Source organism: Homarus americanus, unplaced genomic scaffold (genome assembly GCF_018991925.1).
Source record: "Homarus americanus isolate GMGI-L3 unplaced genomic scaffold, GMGI_Hamer_2.0 scaffold39745, whole genome shotgun sequence".
Classification (NCBI taxonomy): domain Eukaryota; kingdom Metazoa; phylum Arthropoda; class Malacostraca; order Decapoda; family Nephropidae; genus Homarus; species Homarus americanus.
Window position 1 is genome coordinate 240248 of NW_024714068.1, and position 27850 is coordinate 268097.

General features: G+C 43.8%; 1 protein-coding gene across 5 annotated transcripts in view; it reads left to right on the plus strand.

Moving 5' to 3' along the window:
- LOC121875513 (secretin receptor-like) overlaps positions 1 to 27850 on the plus strand; it is a 284107-nt gene that overhangs the window by 88850 nt on the left and 167407 nt on the right. The window lies entirely within an intron of this gene.

Here is a 27850-nt window from a genome sequence, read left to right on the forward strand (position 1 = left end):
CTCCCGGATATAGCACATCCTGGTAATATTTCTCTTCTCTTCTCTTCTCTTCTCTTCTCTTCTCTTCTCTTCTCTTCTCTTCTCTTCTCTTCTCTTCTCTTCTCTTCTCTTCTCTTCTCTTCTCTTCTCTTCTCTTCTCTTCTCTTCTCTTCTCTCTTCTCTTCTCTTCTCTTCTCTTCTCTTCTCTTCTCTTCTCTTCTCTTCTCTTCTCTTCTCTTCTCTTCTCTTCTCTTCTCTTCTCTTCTCTTCTCTTCTCTTCTCTTCTCTTCTCTTCTCTTCTCTTCTCTTCTCTTCTCTTCTCTCTGTCATGGAGCATTTGTCTTTCTGGGAATTGGTTTACCAGAGCGTTAGTATAAGACAACATTAGTATATTGGGGCATGAGTGTACTGGAACATTGGTGTACTGGAGCATGAAATCTCCGGGAAACTTTAGAACCTCTATCGTGGCATGTGTTTCGGAGCATCGCGTGACCCAAAGCAATAATGTCCCCCGGAGCATATAACGTACTGAAGCATAGTGATCAGGAGCATAGTCAACAGGAGCATAGCAATCAAGAAAATATCAATCAGGAACGTAGCCAGGAGCATAGCAATCAGTAGCACATCGATCAGAAGCATAGCGTGTGGTAGATTCATAACACACACACACAAGGAGCAGGTGATTGGCCAGTTTGTTACAGGTAGACGTCACGGGGAGACTAATGACTCAGATAACACCTGAGGAACATTTGTGGGATGATAATTTTACCCTTGCATGGTTCTCGTTTATCATTTATTACAACTTTACTTTGTTTATTTTGATTTATCCGTTCAAAAGGGTATATAGTGCTAACCTTGTTTTTCTGTATGTATCTTTTGTTTGTCCATTTATTTAATTCAGATTAACTTGAAAGCGCTTGGGAACTTCGTGTTTTCTTGTTTCCTTGTGGTTATCAGCATATATCTGGATCACGCGCACCTACAGTGATATACTTGCAGGGTCACAGTTGAAGGGTCAAAGTTCAGCACTTATTTATCCAGAATATACACATTATATAAATAAGAATGTGCCATGACTAGATAAACTTGTCATTACCTGATTGATTCATGTCCTTGTGTCATAAATGAAGGTCAACAGAAAGTCAAAGGTCAACAAACTGCCTAAAGCATAAATTGTGTATTCATGTAGATATTTTGAGGATATGTCACCCGAGTGGTTATGGTCGCTAGACAAAGTTTACAGCACTATGTCATGTTGTGTCATAGTTCATGGGTACAGATGAGTGTCAGTCTTTGGGGTGGAATTTTATTTTAGTAAAGAGAGAGAGAGAGAGAGAGAGAGAGAGAGAGAGAGAGAGAGAGAGAGAGAGAGAGAGAGATAAAATTCTTGTGAAATATTTTATCGTTATTAAGAAATGGCTGCATCTACACCAATTTCCATATCTCTTCAGTGTTGCTTCCTAATGGTAAAAATACAATAGATTTACTCAACGACTTAACAATTTGTGAGAAAAAATACGATTCTCTTAAGTCTGTAACGTAGAATGAAGATAGTGTTAAAATTTGTGACATAAGAGTTAGTGTTCGATTGTGTTAATGATCAGTTCATAGCGACCAGAATGGTAAAGACGGACCAACAGACGGACGGTAGAGATCAATAGTCTAGGGGGGAGCTTTGATTCAACCAAGGTGAAATACCCACCACGTAACACCCTCGCCTAGGACAGTTCATACTGTGCCTGGGAAGACCACGATCACTTAGCAGAGGGCACTGACCTTAGCAGAGGGCACTGACCTTAGCAGAGGGCACTGACCTTAGCAGAGGGCACTGACCTTAGCAGGGGCACTGACCTTAGCAGAGGGCACTGACCTTAGCAGAGGGCACTGACCTTAGCAGGGGCACTGACCTTAGCAGAGGGCTCTGACCTTAGCAGAGGGCACACTGACCTTAGCAGAGGGCACTGACCTTAGCAGAGGGCACTGACCTTAGCAGAGTGGCGCTCACCTTAGCAGAGGGCGCCTCTGACCCAGAGTGAGGGCACTGACCTTAGCAGAGGGCACTGACCTTAGCAGAGGGGCACTGCAGCAGGGGCACTGACCTTAGCAGAGCAGAGGGCGCTCACCTTAGCAGAGGGGCACTGACCTTAGCAGGGCACCCCAGAGAGGCCTTAGCAGAGGGGCGCTCACCTTAGCAGAGGGCACTGACCTTAGCAGAGGGCACTGACCTTAGCAGAGGGCACTGACCTTAGCAGAGGGCGCTCACCTTAGCAGAGGGCACTGACCTTAGCAGAGGGCACTGACCTTAGTACACTACTATATAAGCAAAGTTAGCAATACATCCAACTTTAGCGATTGGGGAAAACTACACACACACACAGAAATATATACACACACACAAGAACATAAATAAATAAGCACACACATAAATACACACACACATACACACACACACACACAGTTTCTACATATTTACTCATCAGAATAAATACATAATGTCAACATATCGGGCAGGTAGACACCAAACACCTGCCATTTACCTGTACATGAATAATATATCAGGTTAATAAAATATGTATTTCATGATTGAGGTCTAAATCTGCCTCTATGATTTTGTTATTGTTGTTTGGTTGTTTTATTGTTTGTAGAGCGGTGACCATTGCCTCCCGGGATAAACCTTGTTATTTGTTCAGTTTGGTCAAAGGATTACATAATATATATATATATAAATAATTCCCTTGGTCATAGTTTCATATTTTATTTCACGATTTATTTTATATTGTTTAAATAATAGCAAGTGTTGGTGTTATTTATTGGTAGTTTATTTAATGTTGAAATTAAATCACCACCTCGTTATTGATGTGTGTAATGGTTTATTGATGTTATTGCTTCCATATTTTTGTTTTATCTTTTTTTTCTTCTTTTCCTCTTTCTCTTTCATTCCTGGTCCTTCCTCCTCCTCCTCCCCCTCCTCTTCCTCCCCCTCCTCTTCCTACCTTTTTTATTCGGTTTTACCTATTATCCATAATTTGGTTCCTATATTAGATTTTTTCTATAGCTAGAGAGAGAGAGAGCGAGAGAGAGAGAGAGAGAGAGAGAGAGAGAGAGAGAGAGAGAGAGAGAGAGAGAGAGAGGAGATTGGTTGGGTTTAAGAGGCTCTTCACCTCACGTGTGAGAAAAAAAGATCGTTCACGGAAAATTGGGGTAATTTTCTGTGTGTGCCCCTCCACCCTCCCTATCCACCCCCTCCCTCCACCCCTCCCTCCACCCCTCCCCTCCCCCCCTCCTCCACCCTCCCCTCCACCCTCCCTATCTCCACCCCCCCCTCCACCCCCCTCCCACCTCATGCCCCACAGGCGAGGGTATGGCTACTGTGTTGGTCTGTGTATTCATTGCCACCGAGGTACTTTTTAACATTGTGGATAAGGGCAGTAAGGTTAAGGGCTAATCCTACACAGAAGGCCTGAGACTAGAGGCCCTGTTTAATATCGTGGATAAGGGTAGTGAGATTAAGAGCTCTCCCAAAACACAAGAAACCTGAAGATCAAGGTAAGTACTTTATTAAGGAGAAGTTTGGGGAAGTCAGTAGAAAGTCTCCAGGAATTCCGTGATAATCTACCCCACCATAGACTTGTGTGTGGTGCTTTAGGGCGCTAGTCGGGCGGCGTAGGGGTGTGACTGTTACCCCACTCCCTCTCTTTCCCCCATTCCCTTCCCCCTCCACCCCTGTTTCCCACTCCTCTTCCACCCCTATTTTCCCCCTCCCTCTTCTTACCCCCTCTCCATCCCCTCTCTTCCCCTCCTTCGTACCCCTTTCTCCCCCTCCCCCCGCTGAGTGACTGTCTCCGTAGAACTTGTGGTCGTTAACTTCTCCAACTCTTCTAATGTCTTCTAGAACGACCCTTCCAACTAGGTCTTTAGATGCTGTGCTGGAGGATGAGATTGACGGTGACGTGTGTGCGTGTGTGTGTGTGTGTGTGTGTGTGTGTGTGCGCACTATAAAATGAAACGTAGCCGAATTATTTATGCTATGATAATTATTCTTATCTAATCTCGGAGAAGGAATTTTAACACCAGGTTTGAAGAGGTGATAAATCCGGGCTGAAAACTCTTGTGCGATTCAGCAAAAATGACGCCATAATGCGACCCTGAATGAGGAATCTTATAAAAGAGTTCACTTTAGTGTGTGTTGGCAGCGAGAGAAGTAATGTGTGTGTGTGTGTGTGTGTGTGTGTTTAATAATAATAATAATAATAATAATATTTAACGGTTTATTAATAGAGTTGCAGCCGGTGGCTGAAAATATACAGACTTACATTTGATTTAGACATAACGATATAATATGCATTGAATACATTTACAGGGCTGTACAGTACATAAGTCAGGAGTTGTTTATTATTTTAACTATAGATGGGATGGTGCTGTTCTTATATCTATCGGTGCGGGCTCTTATGGGCTGAATTTTGTTGTAGTCGGGGTCTGCGCGAGGTGGGCAGGGGGCTGCCGGTGGCAGGAGGTGGCGATGACGAGGGTGGTGCATTAATTGGCTGCCAAACCTTTCCAGTGCTTGGTGGTGGAGGTCACTGAGGGATGGCATTTCCAGGGTGGAGAGAGCGTTGGTGTAGCCGGAGTAGTCTGCGCCGAGCATGATTCTGCAGTCCCTTTTCTGTACCTTCTCTAGCTGACGTTGTTGGGTGGAGTTGAGAGAAGACGACCAGGCTGGTGACGCATATGTTAGTTTGGGGAGAATAAAGGCGTTGTAGATAGCCCTCAGCTCTGGCGTGGGTGTCCCGAGTGAGCTAAGTCGTCGTAGCATGTAGAGACGGTACGAGGCTGCCTTGACTGTGTTATTCGTGTGTGCGTGTGTCAAGTAGGACTAACAAGATAATACTCCTACTACCTCCATACACCAGCCGTCCTCAACACCAGCAGGAGAAATTACACACACACGAAGCTACATGACAATACCCACCTCGTTTTCCTTCAATGCTCCCAAAACATAACAAAAAACCCATAATAGGCCTACCAGTTGAACTCATAGGCCTATAGAGAATATGAAGTAAGAGAAGGCGTTAAGGTATGTCTGCAGTGCTGGCAAGTGTTCTGGTGAAGGTCGTTATTGTGGAGTCTTTTAATGGGGCTTTTATCTGTAATCAAGGAAGAGATGGTCAGAAAAACCCAAGAATGAAGCCTAGAGTTTTTCAATAATCAGGATTTATAATTAGTTGTTTGTCGTCGTGGAAAACAAAACACACACACACACACACACACACACACACACACACACACACACACACACACACACTTACTCTTGTGTAAAACTTGTCTAGGATCTCTACTTCCGGGTAAAGATATTGTGTAGGATAACATAGGACTAATACTGACTACAGCAACAACAACAACAATAATAATAACAATAACAATAACAACAACAACAATAATAACAACAATAATAACAATAACACCACTAATAATGATGATAATAATAATAATAATAATAATAATAATAATAACAACAACAACAACAATTCTTTCACTACAAAAGTCTCTCGTCATTTACAATTAACACAACACAAGGTCACATTACGGGCATATAATAAGGATTTAATGAACAGAATTATCATAATTTACGACTAAGACCACAATTTCGTGACGTACTGTGATCGTGTACTACCATACTATTTTTATGAACACTTAGTAATAGTCATGCCAGGCTATCATGGGATGGTCTTATAGGTGCATGACAGTAACGTGATGTAGCTCAAACTCTTCCTCCTCCTACTACTCCTACTACTTACTTTTCCTACTACTATTACTACTACTACTACTTTTTTCTTTTCTTTTTAAATATGGCCTCCAGCCTCCCCCAATAGCCACACCTTCGCCGCCATTTTATTACCTTAATATTAAATATCCTAATACATAAGTAGCTATCCTATCTGTGTTGAATTAGTTGAGCCGCAGATCTATGCGGCATTCAGTGACTGTAGCCTCATAGTCAATATCTGCAGCTGTTGTCGGCATTGGGGCCGAAGCTCTCGTTCCCCTGAGGCAGAGCAAAGCCGACCGAAGGAGAGAGGGGGACAGTCGACATCTCATCCAGGCTGTAACATAACTTCTGGGCTGCTGCTACTGTTCGGAGATCACCTCTGCGAGTCTGGCGTAGAAACATCTTGCACTTGGTCCCATCCCTCCAGAGGTTGTGAACACTACTACTACCTCCTCCTCCTCCCCACCCCCCCTCTCCCCCTTGCTTCCATCCTACACCTGTGTGAAAGAAGGAAGAGCGCCCTCAGCACCAGCAGGAGGGGGCTGGGGGTACCTGACCTCTCATTACTCGTCAGGGAGGTTCTTTGCCCCTTAAATCGTCTCTTACCGGTACACGTCTTTTTATAATGATGTGTAAAGGAGGAGCCTCTACCTCCTCCTCCTCTCCTCCTGCTCCGCCTCTCTCTCTCTCTCTCTCTCTCTCTCTCTCTCTCTCTCTCCTCCACTCCTTCCTCTTTCTTCTCCTCCTTTCTATCTCATCTTCTATCTCCTCCCCCTCCTCTATTTCCTCTTGCCTCCTCCTCCTCTCTCCACCTCTCATCACCTCCTACCACATCCCCCTACCACCATCTCCTACCACCACCACCTTCCTCCTTTTCCAACTCCCCCTACCACCTCCTACCACCCCTCTCCTAACACCTACCCCTACCACTTCCCCTTACCACCACTCCTCTCTCCTCTACCCCTACCACCTCCTACCACCCCTCTCTCACCACCTTCCCCTACCACTTCCCCTTTCCACCACCACTCCCTCCTCTACCACCTCCTACCACCCCTCTCCCACCACCTTCCCCTACCACTTCCCCTTACCACCACTCCTCCCTCCTCTACCACCTCCTACCACCCCTCTCCCACCACCTTCCTACCACTTCCCTTACCACCACTCCTCCCTCCCTACCACCTCCTACCACCCCTTTCCCACCACCTTCCCCTACCACTTCCCCTTACCACCACTCCTCCCGCCTCTTCCTCCAGTATCCAGACGATGTTGTCAGCCTCACTGTTGGCATAAATAATTTCTCCGCTTTGAATTTCGTCCACTTAGGCTGTGATGGTCGGAACTGAACCTCGCATCCCAGGAAAAGGTTTGCGAGGGAGGAAGGTTTTAGGCTGCATCTTCCGGAGCTAAGAATCGTGCTATGTATATCGTTCGAGGGCAAAAAAGCTTCGTATTCTTGAGAGTTTGGGGCAGAAACGTTTTTAAATAGAACGTTAGGGGCAGAAACGTTTTTATATAGAACGTTTGGGGCAGAAACGTTTTTATATAGAACGTTAGGGGCAGAAACGTTTATGTATAGAACGTAAGAGGCAGAAACGTTTTTATATAGAACGTTAGGGGCAGAAACGTTTTTATATAGAACGTTAGGGGCAGAAACGCTTTTATATAGAACGTTAGAGGCAGAAACGTTTTTATATAGAACGTTAGGGGCAGAAACGTTTTTATATAGAACGTTAGGGGCAGAAACGTTTTTATATAGAACGTTAGGGGCAGAAACACTTTTATATAGAACGTTAGAGGCAGAAACGTTTTTATATAGAACCTTTAGGGGGAAGTAAATGTACTATTCTAATACAATTGGGGCCAAAATATTGTAAGTTAGGACATCTGGGATACATTTGGGACTCCCGTATCCCAAGTTAAGACATTTGGGACTGTTGAGTGGCACGTGGAGTGGTGGTTGCTTGGAGTGTCAACAGGAACGGAGTGTTGACGCATAGTTAGAGGAGAGACTAGGGAGAGAAATTTTACCCTCTCTCTCTCTCTCTCTCTCTCTCTCTCTCTCTCTCTCTCTCGCCTATTCCATTCCCTCTTTCCTTTTTCCTCTTTGCTCTCCTCCACACCCCCTTTCCTCCCCTCTCTCTCTCTTCCACCCTCCCCTCTCTCCTCTCTCCTTCCCCCTCTCTCTCCTCTCTCCCTCTCCCCTCTCCTTCCCCCTCTCTCCCCTCTCTCCCCTAGGTGGTGTGATCGCCTCTGGTGGTCTGTATCCGTCTGATTATATCTTCTACGGCAGGTATAGTGAGAGGGAGAGATGAGAGGGAAAGAGGGATTTGGGAGAGACAGAAAAGGATGGAGAGGGAGAGAGGGAAAAAGAGGATTAGGGGTAGGGAAGGAGGGATTGGCAGAGGATTTGGGAAGAGGGAGAGAAGGGAAAGAAGGTGACGGAGAGGGATTTGGAGAGGGAGGGGGGGAGGAAGAGAAAGGAGGATTAGTAGGGAGAGGGAAACGGAGGGAGTGGGTGATGATTAAGGGTAGAGAGAGAGGGGGAATAGGAAGAGAGGGAGGAAAAGAGGGGAACGTAGGAAAGGTAGAGTAGAGAGGGAAAGGGGGAATGCAAAGTGAAGCTGAGAGGGAGAGGTAAGAGAGGGAGGAGGAGGAGGAGGGAAGACTAGAAGAAGAGGGAGAGGTAAGAGAGGAAGAAGGAGGAGGAGGAGGATAAGTAGAGTAGAGAGGGAGGGAAGATGAAAGAGAAAAAGAAGGAAAGTGAAAAGAGAGGTAAAAGAGATAGAAGGAAGAGAATGAGATAGAGTGAATAGAAGGAAAGGATGAAGAAGGAGAAGGAGGAAGGGGAGGAGAATATCGAACAGAGGGAGGAGATAGAGGAGGAGAGGAGGAGAGGAGGAGGAGGAATAAAACGAAAGAAAAACAAGATGCAACTAAGGAAAAAAAGTGTAAATAGAGAAAAAGGAAGAAATGAAGGAGTTTAAGGAGAGAGAGAAAAAATAAAACGAAAAAAAGAGAGAAAGTAAGAGAGAAAAGAGAGAGAGAAAGCGAAACGGTGGTGGTAGGTAAGGGAGGTATCAACATTCCTGAGTGGTGGAGGCCCAGTAGCGCTCCATAAGACCTGAGAGAATAACCACACCTACCTACCTCTCCCACCTCCCCTACTACTCCTTTCGCTTCCTCCTCTTCCTCCTCCTCCTCCTCTTCCTTCCCTTCCCTCCCACTGCCATTACTTCTCTCAACATCATTATTCCAACACCTTCTCCCTCTTCCCCACCCTACCCCTCTCCCACCGCCCTTACCTATCTTAACATCATTCTCCCAGCGCCTCCATCTCTTCCACTTCTTCCTCCTCTTCTCCCACCACCTCATCATCCCCCTCTTCCTCCTTTCCCATTTCTCTCCCATCACTACCGCCTCATCTCTCGACGCCTTTCCCACTACAGCTTCCTCCTCTCCCTCCTCTTCCTTTCCCTTCAATCTCCTACCACCATCGCCACCACCTCTTCCACCTCCTCCACCCCTTCAATCTCCTACCACCATCGCCACCACCTCTTCTCCTCCACCCCTTCTACTCCATCCCCTAATCTATCCACCCGTCCACTGATACCTACGTTACGACTAGTCATGTCACATTATCCACTTCCCTCTATCCAAAAGGACGGCTCGTGAATAGGCCCGTGACACCATCCATATCACTCTATCCTTACCCACACTCATCCACACCCATCCACACTCGATCGCTCTCTGTTATTCACTTATTCCTTAGTTGTTATTAATATATTTCTTTACTCGCTAATTATGTTATTATGTTATTTACCCGTCTACGAGTTTATTCTTTGAAGGTAATTCCTGAAAAAAATCATAAATCCCTTTTTTTCTTACGTGGATATGATACAAATTACAGGTAGGTCCGTCCAATCAAACACTCAGCCTAAAATATTTACCTGTCTGACGTCACATATCACACACAAGTTGAAGTAAGATAAATAAGTTGAGTTACCATTTGTTTATCTAAATACATGAATACATTATCTATAACAAGTCAGTGTGGCAATAGTCATATACACCGTCTTATCACAATATCTCAGCCTCAAGGGAGAATCGAATCTATGTACTCTTAAGATTGCCACCTCCAGTATGATAACCACTCCTCCACCTTCCTCATTCTCATTAAGGTACCAGCGTCTTGTCTTTAATAAGTTGAGTGTGTCTGTGGCGTTTCATCTCCAGGGGTGTGCTATAGTTCTCGCTGGAGCAGGTTAATTACTGGCTGGCTTCACCTGTAGTGTACTCAGTCTTGGTGGCTGTCCTGGTGAGGCTCTCCTGAAGGTGGTGAGGAAGAGAGGAGGTTGTCATAGGTGTTTTATTAATGGGACTGGTAATTAAGGTGATGATGATGACAGTAACAGTGATAATAATGTGAAGAATAAGATGTTTAATAATAATAATAACAACACACCAATAACAATCTCACTCTTACCTCATCATTCAGGGCCTTAGTCAGGTGATATTGTACTTAGTTGATGAATGTAATGACCTTAATTGAATACAGGTATACGTAATGATAATAAAATCCAGATGACAAGTTATTAGAGAAGTATATAAAATTTACTAATAATATTGTTGTAAATACCTGTTGTTGGTCTAATTAGTGACTTTAAAATATGATAAAAAAATTACCTGTAAAAGATACCTGGTAATGTGTCAGGTGATTCAAAGGCAAATTAACACGTGTTTTCACCTCGTAATTAACACGACAATAAAATGTATTGAAATTTAACAAAAGATATAATTTTGACGAAACATAAATATTATATGAAATACCCTGTTCCCCCCCTGTACTACTCTCTCATGTCCCCCCGTGTGCCTACTCTCTCATGTGTGTCCCCCCGTGTACTACTCTCCATGTCCCCCCCCCTGTACTACTCTCTCCATGTGTCCCCCGTGTACTCTCTCTCTCTCCATCTCTCTCCATGTGTCCCCCCCCGTGTACTCTCTCTCCATGTCCCCCCTGTCTCTCTCTCTCTCCATGTCCCCCCTGTGTTACTCTCTCCATGTGTCCCCCCTGTACTACTCTCCATGTCCCCCCCTGTACCCCCCCTGTACTACTCTCTCCATGTGTCCCCCCTGCCTACTCTCTCCATGTGTCCCCCCTGTACTACTCTCCATGTCCCCCGTCTCTCCATGTCCCCCCCTGTACTACTCTCTCCTGTGTCCCCATGTGTCCCCCCATGTACTACTCTCTCCATGTGTCCCCCCTGTACTCTCCATGTGTCCCCCCCGTGTACTCTCTCTCCATGTGTCCCCCCTGTACTACTCTCCATGTGTCCCCCCCTCTCTCTCATGTGTCCCCCTGTACTACTCTCCATGTGTCCCCCGTGTGCTACTCTCTCCATGTGTCCCCCCTGTACTGTACTACTCTCCATGTCCATGTGTCCCCCCGTGTACTACTCTCTCCATGTGTCCCCCTGTACTACTCTCTCCATGTGTCCCCCCTGTACTACTCTCTCCATGTCCCCCCCTGTACTACTCTCTCCATGTGTCCCCCCCCGTGTCTCTCTCTCCATGTGTCCCCCCCCATGTACTACTCTCTCCATGTGTCCCCCCTGTACCTACTCTCTCATGTGTCCCCCCCTGTACTACTCTCTCCATGTGTACTACTCTCTCTCCATGTGTCCCCCCTCTCTCCATGCTACTCTCCATGTGTCCCCCCTGTGTCTATGTGTCCTCTCCATGTGTCCCCCCGTGCTACTCTCTCCATGTGTCCCCCCTGTTACTCTCTCCATGTGTCCCCTGTACTACTCTCCACTCTCTCCATGTGTCCCCCCCGTGTGCCTACTCTCTCATGTCTCCCCGTGTACTCTCTCCATGTCCCCCCTGTACTACTCTCTCCATGTGTCTCCCCCGTGTTACTCTCTCATGTGTCTCCCCCCCGTACTTCTCTCCATGTGTCCCCCGTGTACTACTCTCTCCATGTGTCCCCCCGTGTTACTCTCTCCATGTGTCCCCCCCTGCTCTCTCTCTCCATGTGTCCCCCCGTACTACTCTCTCCATGTGTCCCCCTGTGCTACTCTCTCATGTGTCCCCCTGTGTGTGTACTACTCTCTCCATGTGTACTCCACCTCTCTCCATGTGTCCCCCCCTGTGTCCATGTGTCCTCTCCCCCCCTACTCTCTCCATGTGTCCCCCTGTACTCTCTCTCATGTGTCCCCATGTGTGTCCCCCCCCCTCTCCATGTGTCCCCCCCGTGTACTACTCTCTCCATGTGTCCCCCCTGTTCCTCTCTCCCATGTGTCCCCCCCCTGTACTACTCTCCATGTGTCCCCCCCCTGTACTACTCTCCATGTGTCCCCTGTGCTACTCTCTCCATGTGTCCCCCCCTGTACCTACTCTCCATGTCCCCCTGCTACTCTCTCCATGTGTCCCCCCTGTACTACTCTCTCATGTGTCCCCCCCTTTCTCTCTCCATGTGTCCCCCTGTGTCCTACTCTCTCCATGTGTCCCCCCCCTACTCTCTCCATGTCCCCTTGTACTACTCTCTCCATGTGTCCCCCCCCCTTATATCCCCTGTATCTCTCCCCAGTATCTTTCCCCTCTTATTTTTACAACAAGGATTTCACAATGTAAAAAAAAAATTTACTTTGTGAGGATTTTCCGGAGGGGTTGGTGGCGCCTCTGGCAACTGTGTATTGTTCCAAAGGTGTAAAAAAATAGCAATACTTTTTTGCTGTATAGAGATCTAAATAAACCCGTAAAATAGGTTCTTTTAGCTGGTGTTTGTCTCTCTATCTCTGTGTGTAACCACGAGACAGTGTCGTGTAAACGATCAATTCATCTACCGAGTGTCTCAAGAAAAAACCTACCAGCTTAATTTAATCAGAATAAACAGTTTTAATGAGAAAAATTATTTATTACGTCAATTTCACATCGAGACCAAAAAATGCTTAATTACCTGTATAGAAAAGTAAGGTTTATTGACAGCGTATTTAACAGGTATAATTACTTGGACAGGTAAAAATGTTTCACCTCTTCACACTAAATAATTTGGGGTTGACATTTTTTTTTATATACTGTGTGTGTGTTGACGTTTGACGGTGTACAGTGTATGGTATGGTGTTGATGTGGTTAGGTTAGGTTAGAGAGGTCCCACTCCTAATAGACCCCAGTCCTAACCTAACCTAACCTAACCTAACCTAACATAACCTAACATCTTGCATGTGACGGTGACTCACATTCTCTAATATTGGTAGACCGAAGCAGAAGGTCAGTCATGTCACGTTCACAGTGGGTATAAACACAGACATACACACACACACACACACACACACTCACTCACACACACACTCACTCACACACACACACACTGGTTAAGTTTGTTATTGGTCACCTGTGGGAAGCTTCGTTGGTCTTTAATTAAGGTGATAAGGACGTCTAGGTGGTTTTAAGTAAAGGTTTATGTCGATGGTGTTAGGTAAATTTAAGTATGGTAAAGTATGTGTAGGTGGTTTAAAAAATATACATGTGTGGTTTAATGGGTTATTGGCTATGTGTCCAATGATGATTTAAAACACACACACCCACACACCAACCCATACACCCACCCACACACCCACCCACCCACCCACACATACACCCACCCACAGACACACCCACCCACACACCAACCCATACACCTATACACCCACCCACAGACACACACAACCCATTCACCCACCCACCCACCCACACACCAACCCATACACCCACCACACACCCCACCCACACACACACCCACCCACAGACACCACCCACAGACACACCACCCACACACCCACCCACCCACACACCCACCACAGACACACCCACCCACAGACACACCCACCCACCCACACACACCCACCCACAGACACACCACCCACACACCCACACACACACACCCACCACACACCCACCCACACACCCACCCACACACCCACCCCACACACCCCACCCACAGACACACACCCACCCCCACACCCACCCACACAACTCATTTTAGCACCATTAGCCACTGTAACACACCCCCCCTCCTCTAATAGAAACTACACATAAAACAATATCAAACAGATTAACGTTATTGGATAATATAAAATACAGTAAATGAATTATTTTGTAAACGTTAATCACCATCAATAGTAAAACTGTAATTATCGATGAGACAGTGCATTAAAAATTACCAGCACTTACCTTCACTAAATTATGTATGTTTTAATATGAGGCGACTTTGTGATGGTCCCAGCCTAGTTTGTTTTTTTGACATGTGTAGTGCAAAGAGCAGCGTCTATATCATTGTATGTTGGCTGATTTAAACAATTGGTATCAACTTAGAGAGAGAGAGAGAGAGAGAGGAAAATAAAGAAAGGGAGAGTGAAGAAGGAGCGATAGAGGTATAAGGAGAAAAGTGAGAGGAAGGGGTAGGAGACAGAGTGAGAGAGAGAAGAGAAAAAGAGAGAGAGAGTAAGGGGTATGAGATAAAGAGAGAGGAATAAATAGAGAGTATATATATATATATATATATATATATATATATATATATATATATATATATATATATATATATATATATATATATATATATATATATATATATATATATATATTGATTTTTATTTATTTGATATGCAGAATTCTTGTCTTATCATGATATCATTTTTCAAGTAAGAAAGTCTAACTTGGTTTTGCATACTGAAATAATAAAATTATTTACATGTGAAAAACTGTTGAGTAAAAAATGAAAAAAATCAAGAATTTATATTCTTTTATCTCAAGACCTAAGACTTATTCATACCAAGGAAGTAGTGTGCCAGACTGCCTCACTACTCAGGTATTCAAACTACAGTATTCATTGACTCTTCTGTACCGTCCCCAGTGCCCCAACCCCTACATTTGTACCCGTGCTGCCAACCCCTGCAGTTATACCGCCCCAGTGCTGCCAACCATTTGCAGTTGTGCCGCTCTAGTGCTGCCAACCCTACATTTGTACCGTCTCAGTGCTGCCCAGCCCCTACAGTTGTACCGCTCCAGTGCTGCTAAACCCTGCAGTTATACCACTCCCAGTGCTGCCAACCATTGCGGTTATGCCGCTCCCCAGTGCTGCCAACCCCTGCAGTTGTACCGCTCCCAGTGCTGCCAACCCTGCAGTTGTACCACTCCCAGTGCTGTAACCATTTAGTTGTACCGCTCCCAGTGCTGCCAACCTGGGTTGCTGCGCCCCCAGTACCCCTGCAGTTGTACCACTCCCAGTGCTGCCAACCCCTGCGGTTGTGCCGTCCCCAGTGCTGCCAACCATTGCAGTTGTACCGCTCCCAGTGCTGCCAACCCTGCAGTTGTACTGCGCCCCAGTGCTGCCAACCTGCTTGTACCACTCCCAGTGCTGTAACCCTTGCAGTTGTTACCGCTCCCAGTGCTGCCAACCCCTACAGTTGTACCGTCCCCAGTGCTGCCAACCCCTACAGTTGTACCACCCCCAGTGCTGCCAACCCCTACAGTTGTACCACCGTCTGCCAGTGCTGCCCCCAGTGCTGCCAACCCCTACAGTTGTACCACCCCCAGTGCTGCCAACCCCTACAGTTGTACCACTCCCAGTGCTGCCAACCCCTACAGTTGTACCGGCCCCAGTGCTGCCAACCCCTGCAGTTGTAACACCCCAATGCTGCCAACCATTGCAGAAAGAAAGGGATAGACAGACAGACGGAGTCCAGTCATTTATCATCTTCCTAAATAATGCCTCTGTATTTGTCGCTTCGTAAATTTTTGTCTTCCCTTCCTCTTCTCCTCTCCCTTCTTCTTCTTCTCCCCCTTTCTCCTCTTTTTTCCTGCCTCTTGTTCTTCCTCTTCTCCTCTTCCTTCTTCCTCTTTCGTCTTCTACTGATATAAAGGTCTTTTGTTACACCTTTTCTGTCCATCGTCATTATTTTGCGTCTTACCTGTAATTACGTTAATGAATATCTAAACTTAGTACAGGTTTTTAGTGTGTGTGTGTGTGTGTGTGTGTGTGTGTGTTGCAAAAGAAAAAAAAGGAGAAAGAATTAGAAGAGGAGAATAAGGAGGAGATAAAGGAAGAAGCAGTGAAGGTGGAAGAGAAGTAGATAGTTTCTCTCACCTCTCGATCATTTTATTTTGAATTTAACTCGCCTGTACAAGACAACTATACTCACATCTGTTATCGGCTACTACTGATGAAGTGGAAGGAAACAGGTGCAAATACTTTTATATTTTGTTGAAGAATTTGCTGTCATTTTCATGTTTATTGATTTTTTTTACAATTAATTCATTCGATAAAAAAATGTCTCTAATTTAAAAAAAAAATAAATCTTGCTACACGAAGAAGAAAAAATCTCCAGAGAATTGAAAAACTTGAACTCTGTAAAATGAAGAAAAAAGAAATAAACTCGATTCATTATAATATCATCAATACATTTATATGCTTTTGTTCCCTTACACTTAGTTCAAAAAATTATTATCAATCATTTTACTTGTAGTTTTTTTTATGACATTATCATTCTCTTTGTATGACGTTGGTCTCATTAGTAAGGGATATGAGCCACAAAGCAACTCATTATTAGATATTGGTTTAGCTCATCGTTCAGCCGGACAAATAGCGCCATTACGGTTTACTGAATGATTACGGACGCGTGGGAAAAAACAGATGAGCGTGGGAATAAAGTATGTGAGCGTGGGAATAAGTATGTTAGCGTGGGAAGAAAGTATGTTAGTGTGGGAGATTCATCTATTGTTGGAGATTCATCTATTGTTGGAGATTCATCTATTGTTGGAGATTCATCTATTGTTGGAGATTCATCTATTGTTGGAGATTCATCTATTGTTGGAGATTCATCTATTGTTGGAGATACAGCTATTGTTGGAGATTCACCACCACTGGGTCATCAGCTTCAGGGCTAGTAAGGTGAAGCCGCCGTGCTAACTGAGCTTAAAGAGGCTGATGCAAATTATTAAATCCAGCTTGATTAAAAAGGCTTAGTATTAGTCTCCATGTGAGCTGGTGGTAAGTCAGGTGGTAGAGGGGGAGAGGGAGGGAGGGAGAGAGAGAGTTTGTGTGTAAGAAAGACGGAAGAGAAGTAAGAGAGAGAGAGAATGAAAAGAGAAAGAAAAGAGAGAAAGAAGACCAACATAACGAGTCTACCAGCAGCTTCCATTAACATCAATCAGCTTCTGTGATCCATCCAGCTTACTTTGACACCACCTGGCACTACCTAACACCACCTGACGCCACCTGACAACACCTAACACCACCTGGCACCACTTGACAACCACTTGACATCACAGGAGTCCACTTACCAGATTAACCCAACGAGTACCTTGCCTCTACACCACCACCTTTTATTCCCCAGAGTACAATATCATCGTACTCTAGAGAACTCATTGTATTTTTTATGAGTACAGATATCGTCCTCAAAGAGTTCAGTTATCATGGTTAGAGGCTTCAGATATTTTACTCAATGAGGAATTCGTTGTAATCAAAGAGTGAGGAAAGTGAGGAAAAGAGTGAGAGAAAGGGGAAGTGAGGAAAAAGAGTGAGAGAAAGGAGGGAAGTGAGGAAAAAGAGTGAGAGAAAGGGGGAAGGTGAGGAAAAAGAGTGAGAGAAAGGGGGAAGGTGAGGAAAAAGAGTGAGAGAAAGGAGGGAAGTGAGGAAAAAGAGTGAGAGAAAGGGGGAAGGTGAGGAAAAAGTCAGAGAGAAAGGAGTGGGAAAAGAGTGAAGAAGGAGGGAAGTGAGGAAGAATTGAGAGAGAAAGGAGGGAAGTGAGGGAGAAAGAGTGAGAGAAAGGAGGAAGTGGGGAAAAAGGGAAGTGAGGAGAAAGGAGGGAAGTGAGGAGAAAGAGTGAGAGAGAAAGGAGGAAGTGGGGAAAAGAGTGCTGCAGAGAAGAAAAGGAGGAATGAGGAAAAGAGGTAAGAGAAAGGAGTGAGGAAAAGAGTGAGAGAAAGGAGGGAGTAAGGAAAAGGAGTGAGGGAGAAGAGGAGGGAGTGAGGGAAGAGTGAGAGAAAGGGGAAGGTGAGGAAAAAGAGTGAGAGAAAGGAGGGAGTGAGGAAAAAAGTGAGAGAAGGGAGGAGTAGGGGAAAAATTGAAAGGAGTAGGAAGAGGTGAGAGAGAAGGAGTGCTTGCTGAGGAAAAGAGTGAGAGAGAAGAGAGGAGGGAGTGAGGGGAAAAGAGTGAGAGAAAGGAGGGAAGTGGGGAAAAGAGTGAGAGAAGGAGGAAGTGAGGAAAAAGAGTGAGAGAAAGGAGGAAGTGAGGAAAAGAGTGAGAGAGAAAGGAGGGGGGGGAGTAGGGAAAAGAGAGTGGGAGGAGGGGAGTGAGGAAAAAGAGGTGAGAGAAAGGGAGGGAGGTAAAGGGGAAAAGTGAGAAGGAGGAAGTGAGGGAAAGAGAGAGAGGAGGAAGAGTGAGGAAAAGAGTGAGAGAAAGGAGGAGAGTGAGGAAAGGAGTGAGAGAGAAAGGGAAGGTGAGGGAAAAGTGAGAGAAGGAGAGGGTGGGAAAGAGGTGAGAGAAGGAGGAAAGTGAGGAAAAGTGAGAGAAAAGGAAAGTGAGGAAAAGGAGTGAGAGAAAGGAGGAAAGTGAGAAAAAGAGGAGTGAGAGAAAGGAGAAAGTGGGGAAAAGTGAAAGGAAAGTGAGGAAAAGAGTGAAGAGGAAATGAAGAAAAGAGTGAGAAAGGAAGTGAGAATTTTTTTTCCATTTTGTTCTGAGATAATTTTTTCCCCTTTTCAGTGAGGTAATTTTTGTCTTTTTTTTTTAAGGGAGAGTTGAAGCTCATTTGTTTTTAAGGTAGTTAAAGGAGAGAGATAAAGAAGGAGGGATAGAGATAGTGGAATAGGCAGACAAAGAGAGAGAGAGAGAGATAAAGAAGGAGGGATAGAGATAGTGGAATAGGCAGACAAAGAGAGAGAGAGAGAGAAAAAAAACAAAGAAATGGACAACAATAGAGAAAGAAAAAAATGAGACAGACAAAGAAATAAAAGTGAAAGAAAGACACAGACAGACAGAGATAAATTATGTCTAGAGAAAAACACATTTTTTCTCAGGTATCGCCATTCACCATAAAGTTCATCAGGTAACACATGTAACATTTCTTGAGACGATGAATAAATCTGAAACATTTTTGTAACGATTATAAAACGTTTAACAATTAAACTCAAAACGTTTTTATTTTTGTTTATGTTGAATCAAATTAGAGAGTTTAGTTAAACTTAGTTAGATTATATTAGCTAATTAGGTTCAGGTGAGTTAGGACAGAATTTGTTAAGCCCTAAATACTGGAGGAATATATTAGTTGACATAAATAGATAGATAGACAGATAGATATAACTGTACATACATACATACACACATACATACATACATACATACATACATACATACATACATAGAGATCAGTAGATTGCTAGAAACAGACAGACAGAACAGATAACCACAGCCTCCCTCCTGAGCAGCGTTCATCTCACATTAGTCTGTTAGTCATCAGTGAGTGAGATGGTTAGTGGTGCCGTCAGCGCTTGCCTAGATCTGCTGACTCATTCTGTTTAATGTCAATATTGATTTTAAAACACGAAAACTTAAAACTAATATTTGTGATAGATCATCTTGTGTGTGTGTGTGTGTGTGTGTGTGTGTGTGTGTGTGTTCAATCAGTAGTGTGCGTGAGGTGTCTAGCTTTTGTGTTCATGTATGTTTTTATGTAATCTTTACGTACACACGCACACCACCTTCATGTTACACACAGCCTCACCACAACTCACACAAGGACTGCCATCATCAGCCTGCCTTCCTGTCTGTCTGTCTATTTGTCTGTCTATTTGTCTGTCTATTTGTCTGTCTATTTGTCTGTCTATTTGTCTGTCTATTTGTCTGTCTATTTGTCTGTCTATTTGTCATCTATTTGTCTGTCTATTTGTCTGTCTATTTGTCTGTCTATTTGTCTGTCTATTTGTCTCACCAATGCTAGACTATTTTTTCATCAACTTTAAAGATGACATTTTTATTGACTCGGTTATTGATCATAGAGCAACACACACACACACACACACACACACACACACACACACACACCACTACTACTACTACAGTACTTTGCTGTCACTCGGTATCGAATATGACGATCATCCAGCTATGATACAATGATATGAGTTATTAAGGATGTCACCTTCATTGGTGAGCTGTGAGGTGACTCGAAAGGACTTTCACATGTGGCACTGTGGAGGGCTACATCTAGTGCGGGATGTCCGCGGTGGTGGACAGGTGGGAACCGAGATACTGAAAGTGGGTAACATTATAGAGGGTAGTACCGTTAAGCTGGATGGAAGGTGGAGGTGTGGCTGAACCAGGGGCAGGCTGAAAGAAAATCTGAGTCTTACGTACATTCGCCTCAAGGTCGAAGCGTGCAAACGCATCTGCGTAGGTGTTCAGGATCTCCTGTAGGTCGCGTTCAGTGTGAGCGACGAGGGTGAGGTCGTCTGCATGCTGACGTTAGTGATGGAAGTGGCCGGCACCTTTGTTCCAGCCTGGAGTCGTCTTATGTTGAAAAGATCCTTCTTCCGGTACTGGATGTCCACCCCGCCGGCTAAATTGGCACTGGCACGACTAAGGAAGACACACACACACACACACACACACACACACACACACACACACACAGTTCTCCTTTCAATGGTCTTGTTGCTTTTTCCAGACGTTTATATTTGTCTTGTAATTTATTGAGACATTTATGGGTTATCAGCTGGTGAAGTGAGGTGTGGTGAGGAGAGAAATGATAAGAGAAGGAGGGAGGAAATAAGAGAGGCAGGGAGTGGGGAAGAGAAGGAAGGAGGGAGCAAGAGTGGGAGGGAGAGAGAGTAGAAGAAAAGGAGAAAGAGGAAGAGAAAATGAAAGAAGCTAGCGAGAGAGGGAAGAAGAGAGAGAGAGAAAAGGATGGAAGGGGGGAAGAAGAGAGAAGGAAAGGAGGGAAGAAGAGAGAAGGAAGAAAAAAGAGGGAGACAAGTGGCATCAAGGGAAAAAACATTCTGACATCTAACATTCTCATCACTCATATACCCACGTGTGATAAGACTACTTCATTCTTTAACCTTTTTTATCCACCGAGTCGCTGATTTTTGGTGTATTTCTTATTTATTATTATTATTATTATTATTATTATTATTATTATTATTATTATTATTATTATTATTATTATTATTATTATTATTATTATTATTATTATTATTATTATTATTATTATTATTATTGTTGGTATTTTTTATTATATTCAGGTTAATTTATATCAAGTAGAGAATGTTGTCCGTTTACACATTAATACATATGTGACGTAGGAATGTTTGTTTGTTATTGTTGATGTAATAATATTAGTGTATTTGTAATTAGAGAGAAATATTATTGAATTTATACCATTTAAAAAAAACGTTCTTTGTCATTTTACTGTAATTGAACTTTATGTAAATTAGATTCATTAAGTTTAGGTAAAGGTTAGGTTAAGTTAGTTTATTCCTAGTACTAATTAATTATATTTTCTGTTATATTTACCCGAATAATTACCAATACGTTAAAGTTATCTCTAAATATCTAGTAGAACCTCGATATAACGGACTTCTCTCTCCATATAATCCCTTAAATCGAGGTTTTACTGTACATACTTTCAGGGGGAACTATTCTTACTGTATTTAACTCATCAACAACAATTTAGTACGTCGGAATTTTTAGTAACTTGAGCCTCTGAAATCTGTAGGAGCCACCAGCCACTTGGGAGGGTTGAGGAAGTGGGCTGTGGGTGACGGCTAGTGGCAGACTCATGGGTCAAGGGTTTGTTTATAATGTGGGGGGAGGTAGTCTCTCTCTCTCTCTCTCTCTCTCTCTCTCTCTCTCTCTCTCTCTCTCTCTCTTTCTCTCTTCTCTCTTGTTGTTTATAATGTGGGGAGTAGTGTCTCTCTCTCTCTCTCTCTCTCTCTCTCTCTCTCTCTCTCTCTCTCTCGTTTATAATGTGGGGAGTGATATCTCTCTCTCTCTCTCTCTCTCTCTCTCTCTCTCTCTTGTGTATAATGTGGGAGGTGAGTGTCTCTCTCTCTCGTTTATAATGTGGGGGAGGTGGTGTCTCTCTCTCTCTCTCTCTCTCTCTCTCTCTTTCTGTAACCAATCCATTTTCAGTAGGCTAACTTAATGAACCTAACCTAACCTAACCTAACCTGACCTGACCTAATCTAATGTAAATTAACCGAATCTAACCTAACCAGGCTTAGTCCAATCAAATTTAATCTAAGCAAACTAAACCCAACCCTCCTACCGTAACCTAACTTAACTTAACCTAACCTGACTGAATTACCTCACTGAATCCTCTTCCGTGTGAATATTTTCGTCTTTGCGCCAACTTCCTCCTCCACCTACCTCCTCCACCAGCACCTGCCTTCTCCACCTCCTCCACCACCAAGCTCTTCCTCCTCCACCATCACCAACACTACCCCCTACCTCCTTCACCACCACCACCACCTTCCTTCCATGCCTATTGTAAGGTACAGTTTTACGAACCATTTTTAAATTCTCTAAAAAAATATATATAAAAAATACCTTATTAAAAAAAATAATTAAATGGCCTGGGATGATATGTGTACGTTTGTCTATCAAGAAACAACAACAAACAAATAAATAATAGCCAGGAATCAGTTTTTTTACGTGCCAGACTAAACAAAAAATCAATTGAATAATTTTTTGGCATTGGCAGAGAAATATCGCCCGTTTGGCTTGAAAAAAAAAGAAAAAAAGAAATAAAAGCAGATAAAAAAAGCTTGGAAGGACATACATACAAACGCGTGTTCATAAAAAAAAAGACAAAAATACTAAACTTTTTTATATCGTTGAAAGAAAGTATCGTTTTATTTATATTTTTTTATCATCGCCGTTTCTATAATAACCCCTCTGTAATTTTTCACGCTGGTGTTGCAATATTGCATATTGTGAGTGAGGGGAAAAAGAGGGGAAGAGACGGAGGAAATATATGGCAGTGAATTGCAACCTGTCATGAGCGCTGTGCTGTGTTGCAAATTGTTCATGAGCGCTGTGCTGTGTTGCAAATTGTTCATGAGCGCTGTGCTGTGTTGCAAATTGTTCATGAGCGCTGTGCTGTGGTGCAACCTTCCTAAAGACCTCTTCTACCCGTCCGCCTACTTAGCCAACCTTCTTCCTCTACCCAACAGGTGTACAGGTGTTCCTTATACCTGTAAGGAGGTGTACCTGATGGAGGCTTAGCTCAGGTGTCTTAAGATGGGCTGCCTCTTACTCGTCTAATGCTCTGATGATGACCCTTCCTCCTCTTCTCTCTTGTTCCTCCTCCTCCTCCTCTCCTTCCTCTTCCTCCTCATATTCTTCTTCCTCCTCGTCCTTCTGCTCTTTCCTCTCTTCTTCTTCTCTTCCTGTAATTATAAACAACAAGTGTACCAAAGATACTCAACTTGTCTTCCCTTCTTTGGGAGGAGGAGGTGGGAGGGTGGGGAGGAAGGCGAGGAGGAGAGGGCGAGGAAGAGAGCATGGAGGGGGAGAAGGCGAGGGCGATGAGGTGACAAGAAAAGGCGAGGAGAGTAGAGAAGAAGGGGTTCGCCATCACCTCCCACCTCAGCTCAGGCCGCCCGTAACTATAGGACAAGGTATAGCGGCCATACACTGAGACAGAATGTGTGTCTGACGTGCCAAGAGTCAGTAACCTGGGTTCATGGCGAAGTTTATACTGATCTGTGATGGAAAAACTCTCATTAAGGTAGGCTGCTTGATATCGTAAACTGGATCTAAGTATGTCTGTTTGTTATTCTTTTTTTTTTTTTACGTTCAGAAAAGATTAAAGAACATCCAAAAGGTTATATGCATTAATGATTAGGCAGGTAGACATAAAATATATTGATTTTATGCATTATGTATATTGAAGGTTATGCATTAATATATTATGTTTTAAAATTATAAATACAAACATCATGTAATTTTAAGATATACTCATATAGAAAATTGATATCGTTTATATAACATGAGTGGAATTTAGCCTTATTTACTAGATTGAATGAATGACTTCCTTACACCTTATGATAACGTAACAAGAGATGGTTGTTATCCAGCCCTCAGGTCACGCCGGCCACTGATTGTAACGTAGGAGTGATAGTCGTGAATGAATGACCCTTCCCTCGACCTCACACGACCAGCCTTCCTACGTGACCCAAATAGTGCCTTGGTGACCTCAAATGACCTTACCTAACCAACCTTTCCCTCATGACCTAGTGTTAACATTGTCACTATACCTTGTTGACCTCACGTGACCTATGACCCCAGTAAGTGGGCTGGCTGCAGGGAACGTGACACTAGTGACCTGTGCGTGTTGATATTGCATTAATTTTCGTGTTTGCTTGCTTGTGAGGGGTGGGGGGGGGCGGGGTGTAGCTGGACAATTTAACTGAACGCTAAGCTGAAAATTCGTACACTCAGTTCACGTACCTGCCACCTCACGTACCTACCACCTCACGTACCTACCAGTTCACGTACCTACCACCTCACGTACCTACCACCTCACGTACCTACCAGTTCACGTACCTACCACCTCACGTACCTACCAGTTCACGTACCTACCACCTCACGTACTCATCAGGACACGTACCTTACCTTCACGTACATTCCACTTCACGTACCTACCACTTCACGTACCTACCACTTCACGTACCTACCACTTCACGTACCTGCCACTTCACGTACCTACCACCTCACGTACTCACCAGGGCACGTACCTTACCTTCACGTACATTCCACCTCACGTACCTACCAGTTCACGTACCGAACACTTCACGTACCTACCACCTCACATTACCTACCACCTCACATGCCTACCAGTTCACATGCCCTACCAGTTCACGTACATGCCACTCCACGTACCCTACCACCTCACACATACTTATCAGGGCACGTACCCACCTACTACCTCACGTACCTACCACCTCACGTACCTACCACCACCTCACATACCCTACCACCTCACGTACTACCACCTCACGCACCTATCAGGGCACGTACCTACTACCTCACGTACCTACCACCTCACGTACCTACCACCTCACGTACCTACCACCTCACGTACCTGCTACCTCACGTGTGTCAATAATACCGTGCGTGTATTCATTATGTACGTAGAGGCTGTACGTACGTGTCTGGTAGTCGTGCGTTCCTCGTCATAATATTAGGAAAAAATAAATGAGAAATGGAGAAAGAACCGCACCTCACGATTTGTGGCTGAGAGTTAATCAGTAGAGGTAGGGGGAGAAGGTGAGGGGGAGAAGGTGAGGGGAAAATAGGGAGGGAAAGTGGGGGAGGGGTGAGGGAAGAATGAGGGGGGGAGAAAGGGTGAGGGGAGGGTGAGGGGGAAGAGTAGGGGAAAGTGAGGTGGAGAGGGTGAGGGGGAAGAGTAGGAGAGAAGGTGAGGGGGAAGAGTAGGGGAAGAAAGTGAGGGGGAAGAGTAGGAGAGAAGGTGAGGGGGAAGAAAGTGAGGAGGAGTGTGAAGAGGGAATGGGGTGAGAGAGGAGGGTAGGTCAGTAGAGACGGCGTGGGCAGAGAGGGAAGTGAGAGGGAAGGTGAGAGAGGTTTTGTCTCACCTGTAATTAACTAGAGTTGTCTCACCACCATCATAAATTAAATAATACCTGTATATACCTGACAAATGATCTCTCTCTCTCTCTCTCTCTCTCTCTCTCTCTCTCTCTCTCTCTCTCTGTCCTTCCTTTCATTTAATATTCTCCTCCTCGTCCTCCTCCTCCTCTCTTTCTCCTTTCAGCACCAAAGGAGAGGCAAGGTAAAGAATAAAAACGTAATTGGAAAATCGAAAAAAAAGTTTGGCTGTGATGGAAAAGTGTGTATGTCTCTCCCTCCTCCCTCCTTACCTGTCCTTCCTCCTCCCTCCTTACCTGTCCTTCCTCCTCCCTCCTTACCTCTCCTTCCTCCTCCCTCCTTACCTCTCCTTCCTCCTCCTTCCTTGCCTCTCCTTCCTCCTCCTCCTTACCTGTCCTTCCTCCTCCCTCCCCTTACCTCCTTCCTCCTCCCTCCTTACCTCTCCTGCCTCCCCTCCCCTCCTTACCTCTCCTTCCCCTCCTCCTTCCCTTACCTCTCCTTCCTCCTCCCCTCCTTACCTCTCCTTCCCTCCTCCTTCCCTTACCTCCCTTCCTCCTCCCCTCCTTACCTCTCCCCTGCCTCTTCCTCCTTCTTACCTCTCCTTCACCTCTCCCCTCCCCCTCCTTCCTTACCTCCCTCCCATGGTTGATTTAACTAGTAGGATAATATCACGCCACCTTTGCTGTGTGTGTGTGTGTATGTGTGTGTGTGTGTGTGTGTGTGTGTGTGTGTGTGTGTGTGTGTGCGTGTGTGTGTGTGTGCGTACAGATAATTGGAACATGTATACATACACTCCTACCTCGATAAATACACAGGAAGACAAAGAAACAAAGGAAAAGGAAAGAAAGACAAAAGGGAGAGAGAGAGAGAGAGAGAGAGAGAGAGAGAGAGAGAGAGATTTTACGTAGACAAGCGAAGGAATGAAAAACAGTTTAAAAGAAAGAAAGAAAGAGGGGGAGGGAGTTAAAAAAATGACACAGGAAGATTCAAAATAAAGTCAACCACACCAGAGAATCAGAGCGAGAAGAGAAGACTCATTTTGGCCCCAAAATAACAAACTACGAACGATTCAACGGCGTCTGGACAATCTAATTCTGTTTAATGGACGAGAATTTCATTTCCGTCTCCAATATCTGGGCTGTGAGTGGTCTTGGTTTTTTACAGGTTGTTGTTTGGGATCCACCTTATTTGATTCCGTTACTGATGGTGTTACTTTCTTCACAAGACGTTTACTTTATATAGACAATTCCTTTATTTTCTGTGTTGTTGACAGGGAACTTGACGAGTGATGCTCTTTTGTTTTCCGGGGATTTTTTTTTTAGGTGAATGGGGTTTTCTTTTCTTTAATTTTGTATTATTTTTGGGGGAAATGTAAAAATTTTAAAAGTCTTTTAGTTGATCTTGCTATAAACAAATAAACCCCCTGAGATTTATTTTTTTGGGTAGATATTAACTCGGGTTATGAGGACGGAGCTTCCAACTGATGCTCTTTTGTTTCCCCAAATTGTTTATACTGACACTATTCCTTATTTTGATTTCTTCTCAGGTTTATAGACGTAGAAACCTACTTGTGATACTTTGTTTTGTTTTTTGTCACACTATGGCTATGTATACACGATTCCCCTATTTGCATTTTAACTCGGGTTTATAAACAACTGGAATTTAGGACTGATGCTCTTTTGTTTACTTTTCGCCAAATGTTTGTGTATACGAAGGTTTTTCTGTTTATATTCTGTCTTGTGTCAACAGGAGCTGAAACTTCCATGGTATGGCTTTTGTTTTTATAGTTTGTGTTTGGGAAGGAAGAAGAAGAAGAAGTACAGTATTTTAAGAATTGCGGAAATTTTTGAAGAGAAACAGAAAATGAGAATAATAAATAAGAGAACCATAAACAGAAGAAAAAAAACAGGATAGAATACAATACCGAATGTCTAAGTGATCGTCTTTGGTTTAATTCGATGTTAAAATGGTGGAAGATAAAAAAATAAATAAAAATCGTGAAAAACAATAAAATCGGAATGAATATAAATACTAATGATAATAATAATAATAATAATAATAATAATAATAATAATAATAATAATAATAATAATAATAATAATAATAATAATACAGTAATAATAATAATAATAATAATAATGAAGCGAAATGTAAACAAAAGAAATGAAGGAAAATACAATAAAGGAGAGAAGAAGCAGAGCATAATAAAGGTCATTGGGTGATGTTTATTTGCCTCGTTAAACTTAATTGTGTGGTTAAATACCTCATTGACCTTGGGGAGTGCCGTTAACCCAAGTAATCCACCATACGTTTTTGTCGTGGTTTTAACGCCTTAGTTGCGTCGTTGACTTAGAGTTCTGTCTTGTCTTGTGTTGGTTTGAGCTGCGTTGTTGAAGCTTAGTTGCGACGTTAAGCTCTAGCTGTGTCGTTAAACTTTATATATTTAGTTGAGCTTTTTATTT